We start from the raw sequence: 21911 nt of genomic DNA, 5'->3' as shown, positions 1-21911 counted from the left end.
CGGCAGGAGACTGGCACGGTGTAGAGAGAGCAGGCTAATTTAGCCCCGGTTCTTCAGAGGAGCGATAGTGGAGGTAGAATTGGGAGAAGTTGATTTGGCCTCTCCTGCACTACCGTAGTGAGCTTGGAGTGGAGTACTTTGCTGAACTTTCAGCCTCAGCTCAATTCTGTGTAACGTTTTCAGTTGTTTGTTAACAAAATCAACATTTACCATTCATAAATGTGACCTCACTCACTCCTTGATTGGCATGATGGCACATGGAAAAACCCAAGTGAGTTGTTCAAAACCTTTCTTTTAGTGAACACTGTGTACACGAACAATGTTCTCAGTGCTCGAGTTCATGTGTAGAGACACTGATGATACTTCGATCGAAGTTTCATGTTATGTCGAGCCTTCTTAGTGTTTTAAAAATACAAAAAAATATTTTGATGCGATCATGTATCAAAAAATAGTTCCCATTCAAAACTCCATTTGACCCAAAAACGACAACAATAATTATGCTTTTAAACGAAAGTTTGACTCGTGTACATTCACAAAATACCCTAGGGTGCATTTTGGCGAGAGTTACGCTTTCAGAGAGAAGTTTATGCTTCGACGTGCTAGGAGTCCAGAACTAGTGTCAGTTTTGATGTGTGACGGCTCCCGTAGTTCTAAACGAGGCAGCGCTTGAGAGGTTGGTTGCTATATTACTCCTAACCACTAGATGGGAGAATTTCTTACACAGGGGGGCTTTAAGTGTGACCTCAGTATGTACTAGTCAGATTAAAGGTGCTACTGACCTAAATTATATGGGCTAGATTATCACAGGGGTGAGTCATCTGAAATGACATCAATGGGCATTGAAAACTACACCTCACGAAACATCGCTCGACAAAGTTAAGAGGTGACAAGGGAGGTGATGGACGAATCGATGTATATGTGGATGACGCGATAGTCCTACCTTAGCAGAGGATTTGAACAAAAGGAGCTGGTAGCAGCAACAGCAGCAGGAGTAGTGAAGCTCATGGAGTGCCCCCATGCTGTGCTGCCCATTGTGGGGTACTGAAGTCCACTCCCTGAGGGTTAAAGAACATTCTGGATGAAAGGGAAGACCTTTGAGTCTACTCTGACTCTTCTCTCCTCACCAATCTAATTAAGAGACTTGCAGCAAAGGCCAGAAGAAAGATGGTGGAGGGACATGACAAAAAAAAACAGCTTCCACCCCAGGACAAAAGAAAGAGTTTGATCTGTTCTAATTTATTCTTTTTCTGCAAAGGCATTTCTCAGCTTTAATTGGTGACTGATCAACTCTATAATTCCCAGCCAATTTTTCTCTCTCTCTCTTCTCCGACACAGACATGCTGTCGTGCCCAGGCCTTTTTTCCTTTTGACGCTCGCAGGTTTTAATTTCCGAAGCCCAGAGATATGTAGCAGGTCATTAGAAAGCTAATGACTGAAAATTTTTCTGACATTTTCACTTAGAATGCCGCCAGAATACTGTACACACGTTAAATGTCTTTGAACGGGAGGAATAATCAGGACAAGAAAATTTAAGTTTCAACTTGGTTTAGAGATGTCCCTCATAGCAGGACGGACGGTTTCTCTGCATGAGAAAGAAAGTCATTAAAATTACCAGAGTTGACAGTCAATTATAAGAGAGAATGTGTTTAATGTAATGCCAGTAATTTTCTATTCCTTGAAGTTTGAGACACCCTCCCCCCCTTACTCTAAAAAGGTTTAAACAAAAATAGAAGAGTGAGGCATCAACATCTTACCAACTTTCTGCGAAAGCTCACAGACACACTGGAAACAGACTACAGGAGTGATTCTCTCAAAATCGTTTTTTTCCCTAGCTGCTTAGTGCCTAGTGCTGACAATGTCATAAACAGTGCTTTGATATTTTTGTATTGACTAAACCATTAAGATGAAATTACTGCTATCACTGGGATATGTCCCTCTACCCCTGCCCATATTCCTTATTTCTGTGCGGCTCTCCTGTTGCAGCCTGATATTTTATTCTTGATGTTATAGAATATCAGGGCTCTACTAGCAAAAAACAAGCCAAACACACACTATCCTTCAAGAAACTCACTGCACAGCTTGGTTTTCCACCTCACAGACACACAAAAACAAAGCTGGATCAAAGCTTTCCTGTTATATGCAGCGGGTGTATATGTCAGCTATAGTGTTTAAGGCTTGTACAGTAAGGGAGTAGGTAGCTAGATATAAATAAATAACCTTGCAAACTATTTTCTTTTGCCCTGGCCGGTTTTGCTGTCAGAGTTTGCCAACGTGTGGATCATTGAAGCCTGGGGAGCTCTCACCATTAAATCAACCCTGGAAAACCTGGAGGAATCGTAAAGGGCCCAGTGAAGGCCAGAGCAGTGCAGTTAATGGAGCATTGCCACCGTGATTACTTCCTTGTTTGTTTGTCTCATGCAGCAAAAATACGGATATTCAAAACATTCCAGTAAAACACTGCCTTGTGTATTAATGCCAGAGTTACTTACTGTACTTACTGTGCACACTAAACAACTGATGAAGGTGTTAGGATGAACACTGGAACGTCTTGTATTTTATTCTTGTTTTAATCCAGTGTTTTAAAATTAAACCTTTGTTGAAAGTAAACAGTCAGTTACAGTTTAAGTGGGCCTGACTACGTTTAAGCTGGTTTTCAGCAGGTTCCTGTTCTGCAGCACATTAAACAGAGATCAAGACACAGACACAGGATAAACAGACACCACAGTACAACAGCAACAACAACCTGGTACACAGACAAAAGTATAGACAAAACAGTCAACAACATTGCCATCAGCCAGTAAGTCTATCAGCCAGTGCTTAGTGGCTGAGCAGCACCCAGACAAACACAGAACTTCAGACAACTTTTATGTTTTTGCCACACAAAAAAAACACAATCCCAGATTTGCTGTCAGTCATATTGGATTTGAATGTCTTTTTTTTAAGATACTGGATAATGGTTGGTAGAGCATAACATATGGAGAAAGGAAGATTTGTGATATTGCATTTCAGACCTTTGTCCTTGATAGAGCTTTAGGTAAAGCCATTTGGTGGATTCAGACAGCAATCACAACATTTATTTTCACTTGAGTTGACTATTTATTCAGCTCTCCAGCAGTTATGAGTGATTTGAAATCTTTTCAAAAAGCATTTTGACTAAAAAATGAAATCGTTGTGTTACATGTACACAGAGATGTCATGAGGTGAACTGGAACAGCAAGACGTGAAGCCCTCAGGCTGGGTTGTTTTGCTGGTATAAGACCTGGGGAAATTAATGTTTTGACTTTTGTAATCAAAAAAGCTGATTGTTGTAATCATTGCCCTGAAGATCCAACACTGACCTCGTTCTAAATAAATTCACTACAAAGACGTGTGTCGAGTCAACTGTATAAATTCAAGACTCCCAGGGAGTCCTTTAGATTAATGTATCTGAATTTAACCCTTTGATGTATGGAGGCAAGGGGGCATTTGCACAGGGGCATACTCAATTAATTATATGTGCACTCCCTCCACGGATGCATTCTAAATCAAAACAAGTATGGGGTGGAGCACACTGACACACACACACATCACTGCAGTTATAAAGTAACATTAGTGTGTACTCTCACAAACAGATACACACACACACACAGGATAATTAACTGTGATATTGTGGTGTGACTTCAGGCACCTCTTGTGAGATTACACATGAACAAAGCAATAAGCAGATTGCACAGTGCATGGAGAGAGCTGGGCATGGTGAATTAGAGGGTTGTTATTTGTGTTATGTTCTTACACAACAGAACATCTCCTCCACACTTTTGAACGCTACACAAATTTCTGCCTCTCTCTACATTTGTGTGTGTGTGTGCGCACGCGTGAGTGTGAGACAGGCTGCATGTGTCTGTCTGAGACACAATCTCTGCATATCTATACGTCTTAGTGAGGCGAACAGAGGCTCTTTCACAGCGCATTGAGCTCTCATTTGTGAGGAGTGGGCATGAGCCGCCGTGTTATTGGTCCAGATTAATCCTGTCAGATGTGGCCCTTCTAGCAGGCCCACTGGACCAGCAGAGCCTCCCGAGAGGGGAGGAGGCCGCTCAAATGAGAATGAATGTACTCTGAAGACCGGGGGGAATCATTTGGAGCCCCTTGTGGGTGTGTGTTTGTGTGTGTGTGTATGTGTGTGTGACGAATTTGAAACGCAGGTTTTTTTTGTTTTTGTTTAATGCAACCCTTGTCTGCGTATACTGTACGTGCCATTACACTCTTGCCAGTTCCGTAAACCTGACTGAAACATACATTATATTGTGTGTTCAGATTGGTCAGGAAAATAGAAATGTGTCAATACAACACAGCAAGATTCAACAGCACCAATTCCATTCTCCACATATATTGAATTACATATCGGACACTGAATTTCTTAATTTCTATTGGTTACATGCAAGAATGGTAGAATGTCCTGGAACATGCTATGTGTGATTAGATGCTGGAAACACGTGTGTTGTTTAGAAGCAAACAGCTTTATTATCTATAGTCCTGTGGTATTTATTGACATTATGCATAACTCTAAGGATTGTGATTCAATTCTGTCCTTTAATGATGTCCAACTGGGAGAAAGGAGCATCAGCGGTCAACCGGACCTGGTAGCGTGGGTAGGCTATGGCTCAAACAATGTGGATAATGATGGAAGTTGCATATAGATATGTCAAAGGTAAACTTTTATTTGCACATCTGAAGTTGTTTCATTAGCTATAAAAACATACTGACATTTGGCCACGAGACTGAGTGTGCGTGTAAATGAGAGAGACGCAGAAAGTGAACAACACATCACAGATGATGAGAGGAAGACAAGAGAGTCCCTTGTGTGCGTGTGTGTGTGTGTGAAGTGCCCTTGAGCAACCCCTCACTGCTCCCCGAGCGCCGCTGTTGTTGCAGGCAGCTCACTGCACCGGGATTAGTGTGTGCTTCACCTCACTGTGTGCTGAGTGTGTTTCACTAATTTACGGATTGGGATAAATGCAGAGACCAAATTTCCCTCACGGGATCAAAAGAGTATTTACTTATACTTACTTATGTGTGTGTGTGTGTGCGTGTAAATGAGAGAGACACAGAGTTTAGAACACACCACAGATGGTAGGAGGAAGACAAGAGAGACTTGAGGAGCGCAGGATCGGTGTGTGTGTGTGTGTGTGTCCCTTTTTCTCACATCATCTGGTTCACATCTACTGTTACTAGGTGACACTTAAAACACTGCCACCTGTTTCAGTCTGGTTTCCACGTCAGAAGCATATGCATATACCGACACAAGGCCGAGCATTCATCACGTAGCCTCGTCTCTCCACGCTCACGGCCATCTGGAAACAGGATACCAGAACACTTGGATACCACTTTTAAATGTGAGACTTTCCAGTGTGGGTTGAAAACATTGAAATATTAACAAAATTCTAATTTATGGCTACTTCATTTCCTCTTGTCTGTTTTCAGATTCAAATGATTATCCCGTGGGGACAATAAAGACTATATCTATCAAAACCACAAGGTGTCCTTCAGTTTAAATACATTGATTTGGGGGAGATGCACCTTTTCACAAGATAATGGTAATATATTTTAATTCTTATTCTGATCCTCTACACTCCCCTATCTTATTTGAATTGTACTAACAGTTTCCATCATAGTTTCACACCATCTTCATTTCAACAGAACAGAAGAGAGATCATTCTTAATAGATTAGCCATGGGAATATTGTCGATCTGGTTGTGTGTGTGTGTGCGTGCGTTTGCGTGTGTGCGTTTGTGTGTGTGTGTGCTTTAATCAGTGTTTCTGATGTACTATTTACATCATTGACTACGATGCAGGATGGTGCAATATAAATAATGATTGGCTTTTCTCAGAAGTCGTAACCAGTAAAACTTAAGAGGGTCAATCTTTGGAGCTGATTTGCTGTGGTAGCTGCTGAAAGAAATTGGATAAGGTGCCGGGCTCGTTAACTGAAGTCTGAAACAGCTTCAGAAACATAAACACACACACACACAGACACAGACACACCCACACACTCTCAACCACATTTCAGATCTCAGACTGTGTCTGGTAGTCTGGTTTCTTCTGCCAAATGAAGGCTTTGTCCTTCAAAAGGGAATACTGTAACCCTTCTGTACTCTAATCTTGGGATTGAATCCAAGAAAGAAAGAATACAACTCCAATTCACCTTTGGCTAAGCCCCGCCCCCCTTAGTTACTGTTGCTACGTCCGACAACTTCTGGGCTCTAGTTTTCTGACTGGTTATCGTAAGACTATCAACAACATGGCTTATGCTGTGACAGCTCTTCCTGCTGAACTTTTGTCAAAGTTTTATAAAGCAGCAAATAAAGTGTCCGATAGGAGTAGACAAAAAGGTCTGCAATATGCGTTCGAAGGCTATATTCAGGACATACAGGTGAAACGCAAAGAACAAGGCATCCAAATAGAGGCAAAAGCATACCGGTCACAGTCAAAAAATGAACCACCGCATATCCTACTAATCGAGACGGAGGCTGGGACTGACAATATCAAGGAGCAACACTGTTCATGCAAAGCTGGGTACGTCTCTATTCACTTCTAAAATCGTTATTACGAAGCAAACGGACTAACGTTACGCACGTATACGTTGTATTTATTCAGCATGTGCTAGCGTATCAACAACCGGTAGACTATTCAACTTAAACTGTAACTTAAGGTGATGTTATGGTTAGCTCCACAGGGTTTTGCGCGCACATCATTGGGCTTATCCATACCCTGGATCTCTGCAAGGCACAACACATAAACGCTGTGCCAGTTCAGTCCTCCACAAGCTTACCCCAACAATGGCATAAGCCAAGAGGTGCTAAAGTAGCACCACAGCCTGTGACAGCAGTCGTTGTGGCCAGGGCCAAGACAGAGCGAAAACGGAGACCCATCTTCTGCCAATACCGCAATGACAGGTGAGTCACAGCTATGTTGATTTTTAACACCATGTAGGCTGGCTATCCCATTGTGTCCCTCCACCATAAGCAACTTATTTGTATGTAGCCTATGTGTTTGAGAGCACATGACATACGCAGAAATGTATTTTGTATTTCAGATTACTTGACATACGTAGAAATGTGTGACTTTTCCATCTCACAGGGCCATCTCTGAGGTAACAGATCAGGATTTGTTGTTATTGAGACAGCTGACAGGGACACCTATGAGCTACATAGCAAGCAAACCCCCGATAGATGTAGTGATAGGTCAGGAGAAGTACCCTCTTGGAAGTGGCTTGAGCTACCAGGTAAAGCAGATTATGTAAAACTGTTAAAGATAATGACTAATTTCTTATCATTTGTAGGAAGACATTTTATTGCAGTCACATAGCCAACATACATTTGATTTAATTTTCAATAACAACACAATAATTGATTTATCATGTTAAAAAAAAACATTCAAATTCAGGAGCTTAACTGTGTGTAGACAGATCATTGTGCTGTATCCTATGCTTTTATAATGTTCGGCTGGAAATTGGACAGCATACAGACCACAAACCATATCTGATTTATGTTTCCAAGTCTGACATTAGGGATCCGTCCAGAAACCATTTTAAATTTCTTCACTTTGGCTATGGCTCTTTCTACATGTACTCGGTGTTTGGCTATTTTCTTTGTCATCTCAATGTCTGTAGCTGGCATCTGACTATTTGATTTGGCAAAGGGGGGAATGTTCAAATTAAGCCCAAGCTCCTTTACCTCCTTCTCAATAAGAAAACCCTTATCCACCATGAGCCCATCACCTGCCTTAAGATAGCCACACTGAAGCAGACCTTTCAGTAAATCTTTGATCCCACATTGTCTAAATAGCTCTTGGTCTGAGATTGATCCTGTGTAAAGTGTGGATACAAAGATAATGGCACCACGAGGATCACAGGCAATAAGACATTTAAGTGTGTTGGCAGATTTGTAGTTTGAGTAAGTCTGACTTTGAAGTAACAGTGATGTTGGTTTTTCTGTCTTAATCTCTGTACCATCAAGAATAGCAAATGTTGTTGGGAACTCTGCTCTGTAGTTGTCAGGCATGTTTTGTGTTATTGTGTCCCTGTGTGGCCAAATAGACATGTTGCCTAGCCTACCATACATGAAATCAATCCATGAATTGAATAAAGTGCTAACAGTTCGTTCTGGAATTTGAAATTTGAAGGCCAGCTCTTTCAGATCAAAGTTTTGCCTCAGCTTCATAAGCACAAGTAGGAACTGTTGTCTTAAAGGCATGAGGTTGATTTGCTGATCTACTCTGTGGTATGTCACAGGGCTAAGTGTTTGTGTATCTGTTGCAGTACTGGGTATCCTAAAAAAAGCACACAGCTTGTTGAACTCATCATAACTAAAACCTGTGCTGTACTTAAAGTACTCAGGCACATTGCAGTTAGATATAGTCTCCGGTGTGAGTTGGTAATGAGCTTGAGTGGGTGTGGTGTGGGTGAGTGAGTGAGATGAGTGAGTTTGAATCTCTTCCCTCAGCAAGGCATTTTCTTTTTCTTTATCGGCAAGTTGCCTCTTTAATTGATTTATTTCTTCTTGGTCCTCTGTGCGATCCTGGTGTGGATCCTCTGTGGGAATCTGGTCTGTGGGAATCTGGTCTGCTGTGTGAATCTGGTTTTCTGTGTAAAAACACAACAATGACATTAATAAAATGAGGCCTAGTAAAAAAAAATAAAAAAAACAAGAAACATAATGTAAATAATACATGTTTTTTTCCCCCTTCAATGCATACAGCTCCCACTATTGGACAACACTTCACAAGCATCCTCCCAATCAAACTCCAGTGACTTCCCAGCATTCCCTTTGCCACCACAGCCAGGCTCTTTCTGTACTGTCCTTAATGAAGTGCAGATGGAAAGGTTCAGTACCATAGTAGTCTCAAAGGCTGAGGCAGAGGCACTTGAGAAAAACACCAGACAGCAGAGTAGCAACAACATCTGGCATCATGTCCGCTCTATCCGCCTAACCTCATCGTCCTTCAAAAGAATATTCTCTAGAAGAGCTGACTTTGAACAACTTGCCATCATCATGCAGAGGAAGAAGAAGAGCATCATGACAAAAGCCATGAAGAGAGGCCTGGAGCTTGAGCCAGCCGCTGCAGCCCAGTATGCGGTCATCACTGGTAATGATGTGCAAGTGTGTGGGTTTGTCATCAACCCTAACGCCCCCTATTTGGGTACATCCCCTGACAGAAGGGTTCAGAGTGATGAGAGTGAGACCTATGGACTACTCGAAATTAAATGTCCAATGAAAATCAGCTACACCGATTGCCAGTACCTTAAAAAGGGTAGCGATGACACCTACAGGCTCAATCGTACACACGAATATTACTTCCAAATCATGGGACAATTGGGGATAACTGGGATGCCATGGTGTGACCTTTTTGTGTCATGTGAAAGTGACTATCACCTGGAGCGAATTTGTTTTGATCCCGAGATGTGGAGGAAAATAAAAGATAAACTTGACTGGTACTTTTTTGAGCACTTTCTCCCTACAATGTGCAATGACAGTCCACAACAGTCACATGAACTGTAGCCTACCTGTTTCAATGACGATGGACAACTCCTCTGATGTGGTGTCCTGCACTGATGAGCCTGATACTGTGGAGATGCCTCTGTAAATAGATAGATACATACAAATAAATACATATGTAAAATCGATTAAAGTGTTTGATATTATTCTGATACTGTGTTGTGGCTGTAATATGTTTTCTGTGATTGAATTATATAAATATACCTCTTACCTCTTAGTTGGCAGTCTTCGACTTTTGACTCCACTTCCTCCACCAGGAATAGCAGGGACTGGATTTGGGGATTCGGGACTTGGTTCTCCATTAACAAAATGCTGAAATAGTGATGTAAAATATTGTTGGACTGTGGCAACACGGTGGCGGTAGTCACCTTAAAAACTACCACAGCGTATCTATAACATTAACGTTAGGTGTTTGTAACTTTAATAACGAAGTTAGCTAGCTGCTAACATCCAGCCGCTAGTCAAAGAAAACAATCCTGATTTACGTGATAGCTAAGCTATCCCTAAACTTGCTTGCTTGCTAGCACATTGATTCTTCAATAATTAGGTTAGAGAACCGAAATCATAACCTAACACAGCATAAAATTGTCTAACTAGTATATCATATAACTTCACAGTAAGATTAAAAGCAAAATTTACCTTAGAGCACACAAAAGTGTGCTTGTTGATCCTCGAGGGGTTTAGCTGACTGTGAGGACGTCCACACAGTTTAATCCAAAGACGACACTTGTCAGGATTTGACTTCGGTTTTGGGAAGGGGAAAAAACGGACACCCCCCTCCAACCTTTCTGGGAAACGCGTATCTGTATTACAAATGCCCCAGGCACAACGTTTAACCATATTTTTGATCAAAATACCTGCCGAGACCGAAAATATGAGACGCCTGCGTTAAAGTCAATGGAGCGATGTGAAAAAGTGTCGGACCTCTATGGGAGCTCGTTGTTGGCTGCGCTGTGATTGGTCAATCTACATTCTAGGGTGTGGCTTAGCCAAAGGTGAATTGCCTGTCTGTACAAAGACAGATCAAGACAGGATGCCATTCACTGAGAATGTCATAGTCATTAGAGTTGTTCCTTCCACAAGTTGTTTCTTCTGAAGCAAACAAAGCTTGTTTTGTGTCTCCAATTCTGTGAGTGTTCTAACTGGAGCATAGCAGGCTGAGGAGGTTGCGTCAAAGTCCTTTTAGGCAAGTCCCTCCACTCGGCGGTCATCTTGGTAACGCACATTGGGCCGTTATCGGGCAGCTATTGTCCTTTACAAGAGAATGGGGAGGTATACAGGAAGGGGTGAGATATGTGTGGAGATTACTGCCATAACATGCAGTTCTATGCAGGATTCTTTAAGTGCTGTGTCTCCTCATTAGAAAGTCTCTGTTTGCGTGCTCTCAGAGGCATCGTGCATTGCCTGGTTCTTCACCTGGTTCATTGGTCTGTGCTGCTCCCGTTCCAAACTGCCTCTCTGGCCCCGAGTATCCAGTGAGTGGCTCAGGCATCCAAAACCAGGCGTGTAGACTAGTCTGTGAGCTTTTTGCTCGTAGGGGCAACTTAGCTACAAGCGTCAGGCTCAGGCTATGTGTCAGGAGGGGACTATGCCTAAACTGAAGAGTGGGGAGCATGAATTGAAGGAGACGGAGGGTTGTGAGGGAGAGGAGGACAGAGACTGAAGGAGAAATGAGTTGGAAAAGGACAGTGAGGGGGGGTGGGGTAGAATGGGGTGGGAGTGGGGGCGGAGGGGCAGAAAGTTGAGCTTATTGTGTTGCGATGGCTTCCAGATGCGGGGATGAGATTGTGGGGAGGGGACTGGAGTAATCCCGGGTCACCTTCATGGTAGACATTAAACTGTCCCCAATCTCGCTCTCTTTCTCTCTCTCTCTTTCTCTCTCTTGCCCTCTCTCTCTCTCTATCTCTCTCTCTCTCTCTGACTCTCTTTCTCGCTCTCCCTTTCTGTCTCTCTCTATCCCCCTCCCTTTATCTCTTTCGCACTCTGTCTCTTCCCCAATCTTACGCTGTAATGGGTTGTCTGGCCCCTGCCTCCCCACATCGCTCCCTCCTTCTCTCCCTCTCTCCTTCCTTCTCTACCTCCACTCTTCCCACTCTTTCCCCGATCCCCACCTCCAATGTTAAAACAGCCTTTTTTTCCACCTTCAGTCAGTCTCACTAAAAAGTTTTCAGTCAACAAACTGCCTTGATAAATGCATCTCACAAGTGCACGGCTTGGCTGTTTGACACTGTAAAGGAACGTGCCCGCTCAAGAGGGGGAAAAAATGTAAATAAATAAATAACTAAACCTCTTATTTTAACATGTGCAGCCACAACAATGCATAAGTCATCTCATACACTGAATATCTAGCACTCTGCAACGCTGGCACAAAAAGGATGACAGTTCATTTGGGCTCAATAAATATTCAGGGAGCTGGTTTTACATTACTTGACATGTCACCAAAAGGGTGAAGTGGAAGTTTTCAGCTATGCTTTAATTTTTTTTTCTTCCACTCCATTCTTCCATTTTCTCTCTCTCTCTCTTTCTCTCTCGCTTGCTTTCTCCCCCAAAGATTAAAGCGCATTTTATTTTTTAAGGCACTTGTGTTTCTTTTCCCCTTTCCTGGAATTGTATGAATGTTTTATGAGGGAAGCATCAGAGCTTATAACGCAAGTTGATGGTGTGGCCAGCAGGACTGTGATACAAGGGTGTTCGCTGGAACTCCCTCCATTCCTCCCTCCCCTACCCCCCCCCCCCCTCCAACCTCATACTGTGAAAGGGGATAAGTTCTCCCCCTGGGTCTCAGAACCGTGCGGAGATTGCCATTGCTTAATCTCCCATTCTACCTCTTAGTGGACAGATTAGGAGCGGTATTATTTGGGCAAAGCGTGCCAAGGCAAAAATAATGGTGAAATGACCTTCGCAAAATTGTAAAGAACATAATCATTTCGAAGAACTCCCATATTTTTTCCGCTTGAAACAATCAGATTTTTTCCATAGCTGATACATCAATTCCCTGCGGGAGTTTCATGAGAATGAGAGTTATAACTTGCTGGATACATATGTGGCTCTAAATTGGAGGGTGAAGCTTTGTTTGGACTTGCACTCTAAAGATAAGCAACACTGCCATCTCATGGCTGCTATAATAACTACAGGGCCATTTCCATCCCCTGCTCTGTGCAATCTGTTCTGGTAGGAATGTACACTGAAAAAAATGACATGCAAGAATTACTTAATTTTATTTAGGTAACCATTTGCACTCAATTTAATTTAGCTACATCCAGCCATATAGATTTAGTTGAATTTGCTTAATATTTTCTTGCAATTAAAGCTAAACTAAATTGAGTAGTTACAACTAAATCAAGCCAAGCAAACTCCAATCAAATATTTTGAGTAAAAATTAGTATTAGGTAACCATTTGCACACAATTTAATTTAGCTACATCCAGCCATATAGATTTAGTTGCATTTGCTTAATATTCTCTAATGCAAGAATTACTTAATTTTTTTTAGGTAACCATTTGCACTCAATTTAATTTAGCTACATCCAGCCATATAGATTTAGTTGAATTTGCTTAATATTCTCTAATGCAAGAATTACTTAATTTTTTTTAGGTAACCATTTGCACTCAATTTAATTTAGCTACATCCAGCCATATAGATTTAGTTGAATTTGCTTAGTATTTGTATATAATTTCATTGGTAAAAATTAAGTTAAACTTCAAATTCAGGTTAAATAGTATTAACTTAAATCTCAAACAGAAATGGTATAACTGTCTTTATTAAAACAAATGTTCAACATAGAAACACACATGTGAAAACACATTGTGACCCTTTGCTCTAAAAAATAATAATTTTCCCGCTCTCAAACCAAAGCAAAAGCAAAGGCAGTAGTGCCAAAGAGAGAGAGTGTGTGCACCAAAAGAGAAAGAAAGATTCAATAAATGGTTGTGAACCTTTGACCAAAGCCAAACACCTTACCAGTGAGAGATTGTGTGTGTGTGTGCGTGCGTGCGTGTGTAAGTAAATGTGCCGAGATAGAATGACAGAAAGACAGTGAGAAAGAAAGAAAGGTTCAAAACCATTTATTGAATCTTTCAAATCAAGTCAATCATGACTGTGTGTGTGTGTAAAAGTGTGCCGAGAGAGAGAGGACGAACAATAAAGACAGAGAGAGAAAGAGAGAGACAGCAGGGAAGAGAAAGAAGAGGCCCACTTGCCCATCTAATGATTTGGTTCTTAAGATTGAGAACCTTGGGTAGGAGCTTATCACCATCCATCTGAATGACAACTTTTTGCATGAATTTGTAATAGTATTGAAGAGTTCAACATTGATTCAATGTGTATATGACCCCTAGCTTCACCAAAGTCCTTTTAGGCAAGTCCCTGCACTCGGCAGCCATAATGCAATGCTTTTTTGGCACTCATCGGGCATCCTATTTGGCAGAAATGCGCGTGCGCAAGGCTTCACGACACCAACCTTACTCCAGCACCGAGTTCACAACACATGATTGGAGGATTTTTTGAGTGCTGTGTCTCCTCATTAGAAAGTCTCTGGCTTCACTGCACAGCCTTGTGCAACAGACCAAGGTTCCTCCAAAATGATGCCTCCATCCACAACGATGCCGATGTCCTCATGTTCCAAGGGGTGGTTTTCTCTTGACACCTCCTTGCCATGGATATCCTGTACAAAATTTAAAAAGCTGCTTTAGGTTGACGCTTGAGAAAAGGTACGAGCTGGGAGCTGGCTTAAAGGTTTTTGGCTTAAAAATTGGCATAAAAATGCAATTTTTATTGCAATTTCAACATGCCCTTGGTTAGTGTTACTTACCATGTACATGTATGAGAGAATCATCATCTTCACCAAAATAAAGGCACGGGGTCTTGATGACTGCCTCCCTCCTCAGATGTACAGTCTCTGTCTGTTCAGATACAGGGATATTAATTATTTTGTGAAAATACAATCAATACTCTAAATAATAATAACCTCTATTTATAAAGCACTTTTAATACGGAAGATTCAGTTCAGAGTGCTTTGCAACAGATAACAGGCATTTGGCAAGCATTTCTTTCCCCTGTATTGGTTGAAACACACCCCATAATCACGTCCCAACGAAGCAGCGCCAGACTTAAATTCTGACAGGAATTGAGTATAACGACATCAGGCTAATAAGTGAGTGTACCAGTTGGGGAAGGAACAATGTGAGCAACGGGAAAATGAGTGAGTGGGTAAATGTATGACGACTCATGTAGACGTATCAACCCTGAGGAGTCCAGTTATAGTTAGACACAAAATTATAATGCCTCTATCTGTCGCTATGTTGTAATAAGGAACATAAGAGCAATGTGTGAGTAGGGTGACTATAAGTGATGGCAGTTGCAAATAGCAGAAACAGATCCAATGTGATCATTGTATGTAATATGTAAGAGAAGTAAACAAAAATAGTAATACAAACTTACACCTTGCAAAATCCTCAAATGTTTGGTCATTTTATGTCCTTTAAACCTTCTTCTGGAACTTATGACCTTCTTCTTCTGGAAAACGGCGGTCACTGGACATCCAAGGTTACGCATCTTTGACCTGTAGCTTGCCTGAATACCCAAGCATCACAGGCATTTCCTGATCCAGTCATCAAGCAAGGACATTTCTCAATACCTGTAACTAAAGAGGATAGAAACACATTTATAATATAAATATAAAGTATACATTTATGAAATATACTTATTTAATACATACACAAATGGTACTAGTTAATCAAACGATTTTGACACTTCATTTAATTGACATTTGACACATTATCTTACAATCTACCAACAATAGCTACACAGCCCTGCTTGTTGGTCTGACTGTCCCCTTGAAGGGAAAACATTTCGAATTTCAACACCATGGAACAAATAAAATGTTCAAGCAATATCTGCTTAACAGGTGCGTAGCATCAGCCTGTCCAGATCTTGCACTGCTGTTGAGTTTGAGAAATGCCACCACCACCACCATGCATATTCAGCGCTGGCGATGACATTATTGAGAAAATAGTGGTACTCCATTACTGACAGAATAAATAAACACGTTTCTAAACCTAGCGTAAATGTGGCTTTTGCCCAACATTGTCCGAGTTATGACCTGACCTAATCACTCACAAAACATGAGTCCTATTTCTTTCCTTTTTACATGTACCTTGGCCTGCATTCTGAGTCTCCAAACAAATGTATTTTGCAAACTCGGCATTGCTCAAGTTAAGTGTCAGTTGACTCCACAGGGGTCGGTGAAAACGTGTTTGGTCTGCTGCATAACGTGTTCGGTTAGCTAACTAGCAACGTTAAGGTCAACCATATTTCAGGCAAGATCTGTGTTCCAATTCAGTTAGCAGCTAATGTTAACTGTACAAACTTTAATGGGTCCACTGAGTTTCAACGACCTAAATTGTGTAACATTAAGGTATATATTCATTTTGAAGTTATTCAATCAATTACGTCGAGGAGGTAATAAAAGTAAACTTTAAGATGAACTTGTTAGCCCAGTTAACATTATATTGGAGTAGAACTGCTAGGTAAAGTTAACTTTAGCTAGCTTGCTAGACGATTTCTTAAATATTCAAGAAAACAGCTCTATCGTGTCAAATAAGGCAATTAAAGACACTCCAAATTTGTAATGGTAAACTGACTGTCAAATGACGTTTAATAATATACCACTTACCGTTAAAAGTCAAAAGCGAAGATTTCAAGTGCAGATCCCTTCAAGCCAACGGAACCGTTTGCAAAATGGAGGACAATCATCTTTTGGCAGCCAAATAAACGCATGCGCAGCACCGCCTCTGAAGCAAAACCCTTTTTTTCTTGCAGATATTACTTAACTGAAATTAGTTTTTTGTAAAACACAAACAAATCTGAAGCAAACCCCTTTTTTTCTTGCAGATATTACTTATCTGAAATGAGTTTTTGCAAAACACAAACAAATTGAGTATATAAATACAGTTTCATTTAAGAAAAAATTACTACATGTCAAAATCACTTTTTTCAGTGTATGAAGGTATATTGGGTGCAAAAGTGGCGAGCACATTTAACTGCAGATTTTGCATGTGCACACTAAAGTCGTAAATGTGTAACAGTAAAGTTGAAGTTGTACATATTTTTTTATAACTTGTTAACACAAAATAGGGGCTACGGGTTCACAAATCCTTTTTACAGGTACACAAATCCTATCCTGTGAGTCACAACTTTCAAGAGTCATGCACTCAACACTTTTGCTCCAAACGTTGCAGCGCAGTTGGTGCAAAACACATTTGCACATCCGTGTTTCATAATCTGAGAACATGCACAACATTCGTGCATTTGTAAACCCAAATGTGAACTAATGCATCCGAAGTTGTGCATCTGTGAAATAATTTCTCATTAATAAAATTCTACAGATCGTTTTGATTTTCTTGCACGACTACAAGTCAATTGATACAAGTGCTCGAATCTGCTTCTACGAGTGACGAGTGACTTTTGCTCCTGGCTAGGTGATATAAAAGGAGCAAAAAGATTTGTATGTGTGCACGTCGAGCAATCGATCGAGAAAACAAGGCGGCCGGATCTGGATCCTGGATCGTGCTCAGACTACCATTGCCTGCTCATAAAGTAAGTAACCTCAGCATGTTTCCTTATCAATGAAGGACACACGATTTATAGTTTTTCTTTGCACAAAGCGAGGAAAAAATATTTGTTGCGGTGTGTTCGAAAATTGATGTCAGATTATGTGTCCTAACGATTTTGGACGGGCAGTGTTATATTTCTGTACTTCTAAACTAGTTATTTATCTAGCGATAGCTAGCTAGCTTGATCTAGCACTGGAGGATTTAGCAAGCAGGTAAGCTAAGCTAAACATAGCTGTCATGATAATGTAAACCAACAAACAAGATAACTTTCTTCATATTATTATCATGTTACTTACCTTATGAGCAGGCAATGGTAGTCTGAGCGCGATCCTGGATCCAGATCCGGCCGCCTTGTTTTCTCGATCGATTCGCTCGACGTGCACACATACAAATCTTTTTGCTCCTATTATATCACCTAGCCAGGAGCAAAAGTCACTCGTAGAAGCAGATTCGAGCACTTCTATCAATTGACTTGTAGTCGTGCAAGAAAATCAAAGCGATCTGTAGAATTTTATTAATGAGAAATTATTTCACAGATGCACAACTTCGGATGCATTAGTTCACATTTGGGTTTACAAATGCACGAATGTTGTGCATGTTCTCAGATTATGAAACACGGATGTGCAAATGTGTTTCGCACCAACTGCGCTGCAACGTTTGGAGCAAAAGTGTCGAGTGCATGACTCTTGAAAGTTGTGACTCACAGGATAGGATTTGTGTACCAGTAAAAAGGATTTGTGAACCCGTAGCCCCTATTTTGTGTTAACAAGATATAAAAAAATATGTACAACTTCAACTTTACTGTTACACATTTACGACTTTAGTGTGCACATGCAAAATCTGCAGTTAAATGTCCTCGCCACTTTTGCACCCATAAACCTTCATAGGAATGGATCCTGTTTGGGAAGAGAAGGAGTATCAGCATTTTTCTAGAATATTCTGAAATGGTGGATAACTGTGCCTCTTTTTTGCTATTCACAAAAGGTCATACTCAGAGATAGTCCCCTTGGAATCCTACTGTTGACGACCTGGGAGAGATTAAAGGAGAATTCCAGTGATATCTGTTTCGTGAGGTCTGTTGGTACGGAAAAAAAACAAACAAAAAAACCCAATCATTTCTACCTAACTCTTTCTGAAGCCAACAGCTACAGCGCTACCCTCATGGGGGCATGGACATGGGGCAGCTACAGCGCTACCCTCTGGGGCCATGGACATGGGGAAGCTACAGCGCTACCCTCTGGGGGCATGGACATGGGGCAGCTACAGCACTACTCTCTGGGGGCATGGACATGATATGGGTGCTCACAAACATGTCCCCAGAGTGTAGCACTGTAGCTGCCTGGCAGCTAGCTGCCACAGATGAACATTACACAGTAAGTCCAGCAGACAGCGGTTTATTCTCTCTCTATTTTTATGTCCAGATGTTGTCTTTCCACCTTGCTCACACCCCTGCTGTGACCCATATTTGTCAGTATTGAGCTGAGTATATAGCTGAAATGAATTGCATGCGTATAGCTTTAAAGACACATACAGTATCCAGACGTCAGGTACAACAACAACAAACACAGCAACAAACACAACAATAATAACAACAAGTATGACAATGGAGGTAATTCACATACAAACTGCAGTTTTCACAAAAATGACAGACCAGCACACCAGACAGGCAGAAGTTGGTAGGAGTAGCGACAACTCAGACCAATCGTTGTGCAGGTGTGCGTGTTTCCGAGTGGTATGCAGAATTGTGTATGCACTGCAGTGATGTTTGCTAGAGGTCAGTTTAAGTGCCAGTAAATACAGTATATATTGTGCAGATGTGTATGGCTGACAGTCAATCAGGAGAGTGTCAGAATTCTATGGGTGCTCAGGCCTAGGACACTCACAGCTGACTGAGGTTAAGGTGACCCTGCAGTCATGATTAGGCCCTAGTTAGAACTCCTCACACCTTTCTTATAAGGTCTTCCTATTTCCATGCATAATCCAGTCACCTGTGAGTGGAATGACGCTGTTGCCCAGTCAGTTGACCTGGCCCTGGAGAATCTGGCCACCTGGAGGTTTTGGTAACTGTGACATTATGCACTAACTGATAACTTAAAGCTACATTGTGTACTTTTTTTGGGGTTGATTCTTAGCAAAAACCCATTTTTTCTTTCATAAATATGTGCTCATTCATGTGTAATTATTTACACAAACAAATTTCGTAAGTGTAGGATCTGCCATTAAGAATACATACGACCGAGTCGCCCGTATGGCGGCAGCCATGTTTCGGCCTCCATCTTTAGAATACATTAGCCAAGGAGGGACATACCTGAAATTCTAGCTCTGCTTTTCATGTTTGTCGGTCAGTTACCGAAAGACAGTTGTGCTCGTGGCTGCCGGGAAAAGGAAACCCCTACCGTTGAATCACCTGATGATATCTGACTATTCGTACGAAGATAGAAGACCACGCATTATCTTGAACTACATATCTTGTACAGTCTTGTCGAATAACGTTAGCACTTATAAGTTGCTCGCTGAATATAAGCCAAAATAACAAATCCAAGGGTACGATCTTGTAACGTCAGCTAGGACATTATGGTGCGGCTTCTGTAGCTAGTAAATCACGCTTGCAGTGGGGGGTAGCTGGAGTCTGTTGCAATACACCATCTCACCGCTAGATGGGAGAATTTCTCCCAAGAATTAACCCAAGAAATTACACAATGAATTTTTAAAGGTTGTATCAGCGATAGCGGGGATACGTCGCTTCTGTTGATGTTCAAACAAAACAGAGAGCTAGCTCGCTACTCCCTCCCCCTCACTTCCGTGCAATTAAAACTCTCCTAACGTGCATCTCGTCGGTTATTGGTTGAAACACTTTGTTTGCTTTTGAGGGGTTGCCAACCCTTGTTGGTAGCAATTGTTTTTGTGTACAGATCTCGGAGCCTAGGCTGCCTACAGAGACTCAGTTTTTTTATGTTTTTTGACACACACACACACACACACACACATTAATGGAGCACTCACTCACTGATGGTGGACCAAACTTTGTACAAGTTGTTTGGCTTTAGATATTGCATCGACATTCACTGTTCCCAAAAATGGTTCTCTTGGGCACTAGAAGGCTGTAGCTCCCCCTGGTGGTAATTACAATTACGACAGAGTGCTTCCCTTCAGTAGCCTAAAAGACGTGCAAAATATTTAAGATATAACTCAAAAAAGGTATATCAACAGATGTATACTGTTTATCATAGACACTAAACTAATATAGCATAGATCTCACCGAATCATTCTGGCTAATTTACAAAATGTGCATATCAAAACCAACCAATATCCAAAATAAAGGGCAGTAAATAGGAATCTGTAGCTGATCAAAATACTAAAAAAAGATAACAGGCATTTGCTTTACATGAGAAAGAATATACAAGAGATGTTAGCAGTGCCGGTTCAGACCTCCATGGGGCCCTAAGCAAAATCCTGCTAAGGGGCCTTCCTACCTGAACTCTGAGCGCCAAAATGTAACCATTTTTTTTATAGTATCATCTGACACCTCAGTGCTCCCAATACAATCATCCCACCCCATTTTGGATGTCTATGGAAGTTACCAAATATAGTGTTTATATAGTCTGGGCTGTTTGTTTATATAGTCTGGGCTGTTTGCTTTTGAGGCTTGCTGTACATATCCCCTTGCAAAAAATACCTGCAGTTTTTTGCCTCTAAAATAATGCATTCCCTGCATAAGAGCTGCAAATATTTTCTCCAAAACTGAGGTTTTCATACTCAGAAATCTGCAGTTTGACACTTGAAGTAATGCAGTTTTTTTTTTTTTTTTTTGTAAGGGTCTGGTTGTGCTAGTAGCTTACTGACTGACTGTTCTTCACCTGTGTGTCTGTAGGCTACTTGCCAAAGTTATGAACTGGCTCCCCTGATTCTCTTATATATTATTATGACCGCCGCGCAGCGAAGGTCATATAGGTTTAGTCAGATTTCTTTTCTTTTTTTCTTTTTTTTTTTTTTTTTTCTTTTTCGCATGCCCAAATTTCTGTCAATGATTCCCGGGACACTGAAAGACCGGGGTACACGAAACTTGGTGGGCATGTAACCCCACATGGATAGCATGGAACCATCGTTTTTCGTTTTGATCTGTAGCCCCCCCGCTGGACTGGACCCCCCGAAAGGAGGGTAGGGCAGACACAGTTTTCTGTGAATATCTCGAAAACCGTAGGGTTTAGGAGGACCTTTTTTTTTTGTATGTTGATCTCAAGGGGCCATGTCAACCCATTCCATAACCACTCATTTCATGTATAGCGCCACCTAGTTAAACACAAGAAAGTAAAAATGAGGTGTTGTAATTGAAGGTATCTGTGACCTAACAAAGTCAAAACTGTACAAAATTGGAAGTGTAGGATCATTATGACACCCTCTGTATGCACGCCAAGTTTCGTGGAATTCCGTTCATGGGGGGCCACACAATAAATTAATTTATGTTACTATACACCAACTGGCCTGTAGGTGGCCGGAGACAGTTTGAATATCTCGATAACCGTAGGGCCTAGGAGGTCCACCTTTTTTATGTATGTTGGTCTTAAGGGGGCATGTCAACCCATCCCATTACCACTTATTTCATGTATAGCGCCACCTAGTTAAAAATTAAAAAGCAAAAAATTAGGTGTTTTCATCACAATATCTCTGGCTGACAAGTTCAAAACTGCACGAAATTAAAAGTGTAGGATCATTATGACACCCTCCGAATGCATGCCAAGTTTTGTGTACTTTCGTTCATGGGG

The 21911-nt window shown here is 41.3% G+C and overlaps 3 long non-coding RNA genes across 3 annotated transcripts; 1 reads left to right on the top strand and 2 right to left on the bottom strand.

Moving 5' to 3' along the window:
• Positions 1 to 6215: 6215 nt before the first annotated feature.
• On the top strand, positions 6216 to 8827 carry LOC143131768 (uncharacterized). Its single transcript, XR_012988204.1, has 3 exons — positions 6216 to 6555; positions 6708 to 6935; positions 8739 to 8827. It is a non-coding gene; the product is annotated as an uncharacterized LOC143131768 (long non-coding RNA).
• A 717-nt stretch (positions 8828 to 9544) lies between these two features.
• Positions 9545 to 10501, bottom strand: LOC143131769 (uncharacterized). The gene is made up of 3 exons (XR_012988205.1): positions 10176 to 10501; positions 9748 to 9848; positions 9545 to 9618 (listed from the first exon to the last, which is right to left on the bottom strand). It is a non-coding gene; the product is annotated as an uncharacterized LOC143131769 (long non-coding RNA).
• A 3904-nt stretch (positions 10502 to 14405) lies between these two features.
• Positions 14406 to 16522, bottom strand: LOC143131767 (uncharacterized). The gene is made up of 3 exons (XR_012988203.1): positions 16209 to 16522; positions 14975 to 15176; positions 14406 to 14436 (listed from the first exon to the last, which is right to left on the bottom strand). It is a non-coding gene; the product is annotated as an uncharacterized LOC143131767 (long non-coding RNA).
• Positions 16523 to 21911: the final 5389 nt, after the last annotated feature.

The sequence above is a fragment of the Alosa pseudoharengus genome, unplaced genomic scaffold (genome assembly GCF_046254945.1).
Source record: "Alosa pseudoharengus isolate Yale_2024_CS ecotype anadromous, Long Island Sound unplaced genomic scaffold, YU_APseudo_1.1 YU_APseudo_1.1_scf_18, whole genome shotgun sequence".
Lineage (NCBI taxonomy): Eukaryota > Metazoa > Chordata > Actinopteri > Clupeiformes > Clupeidae > Alosa > Alosa pseudoharengus.
This window is presented reverse-complemented; position numbering and strand designations above follow the sequence as displayed.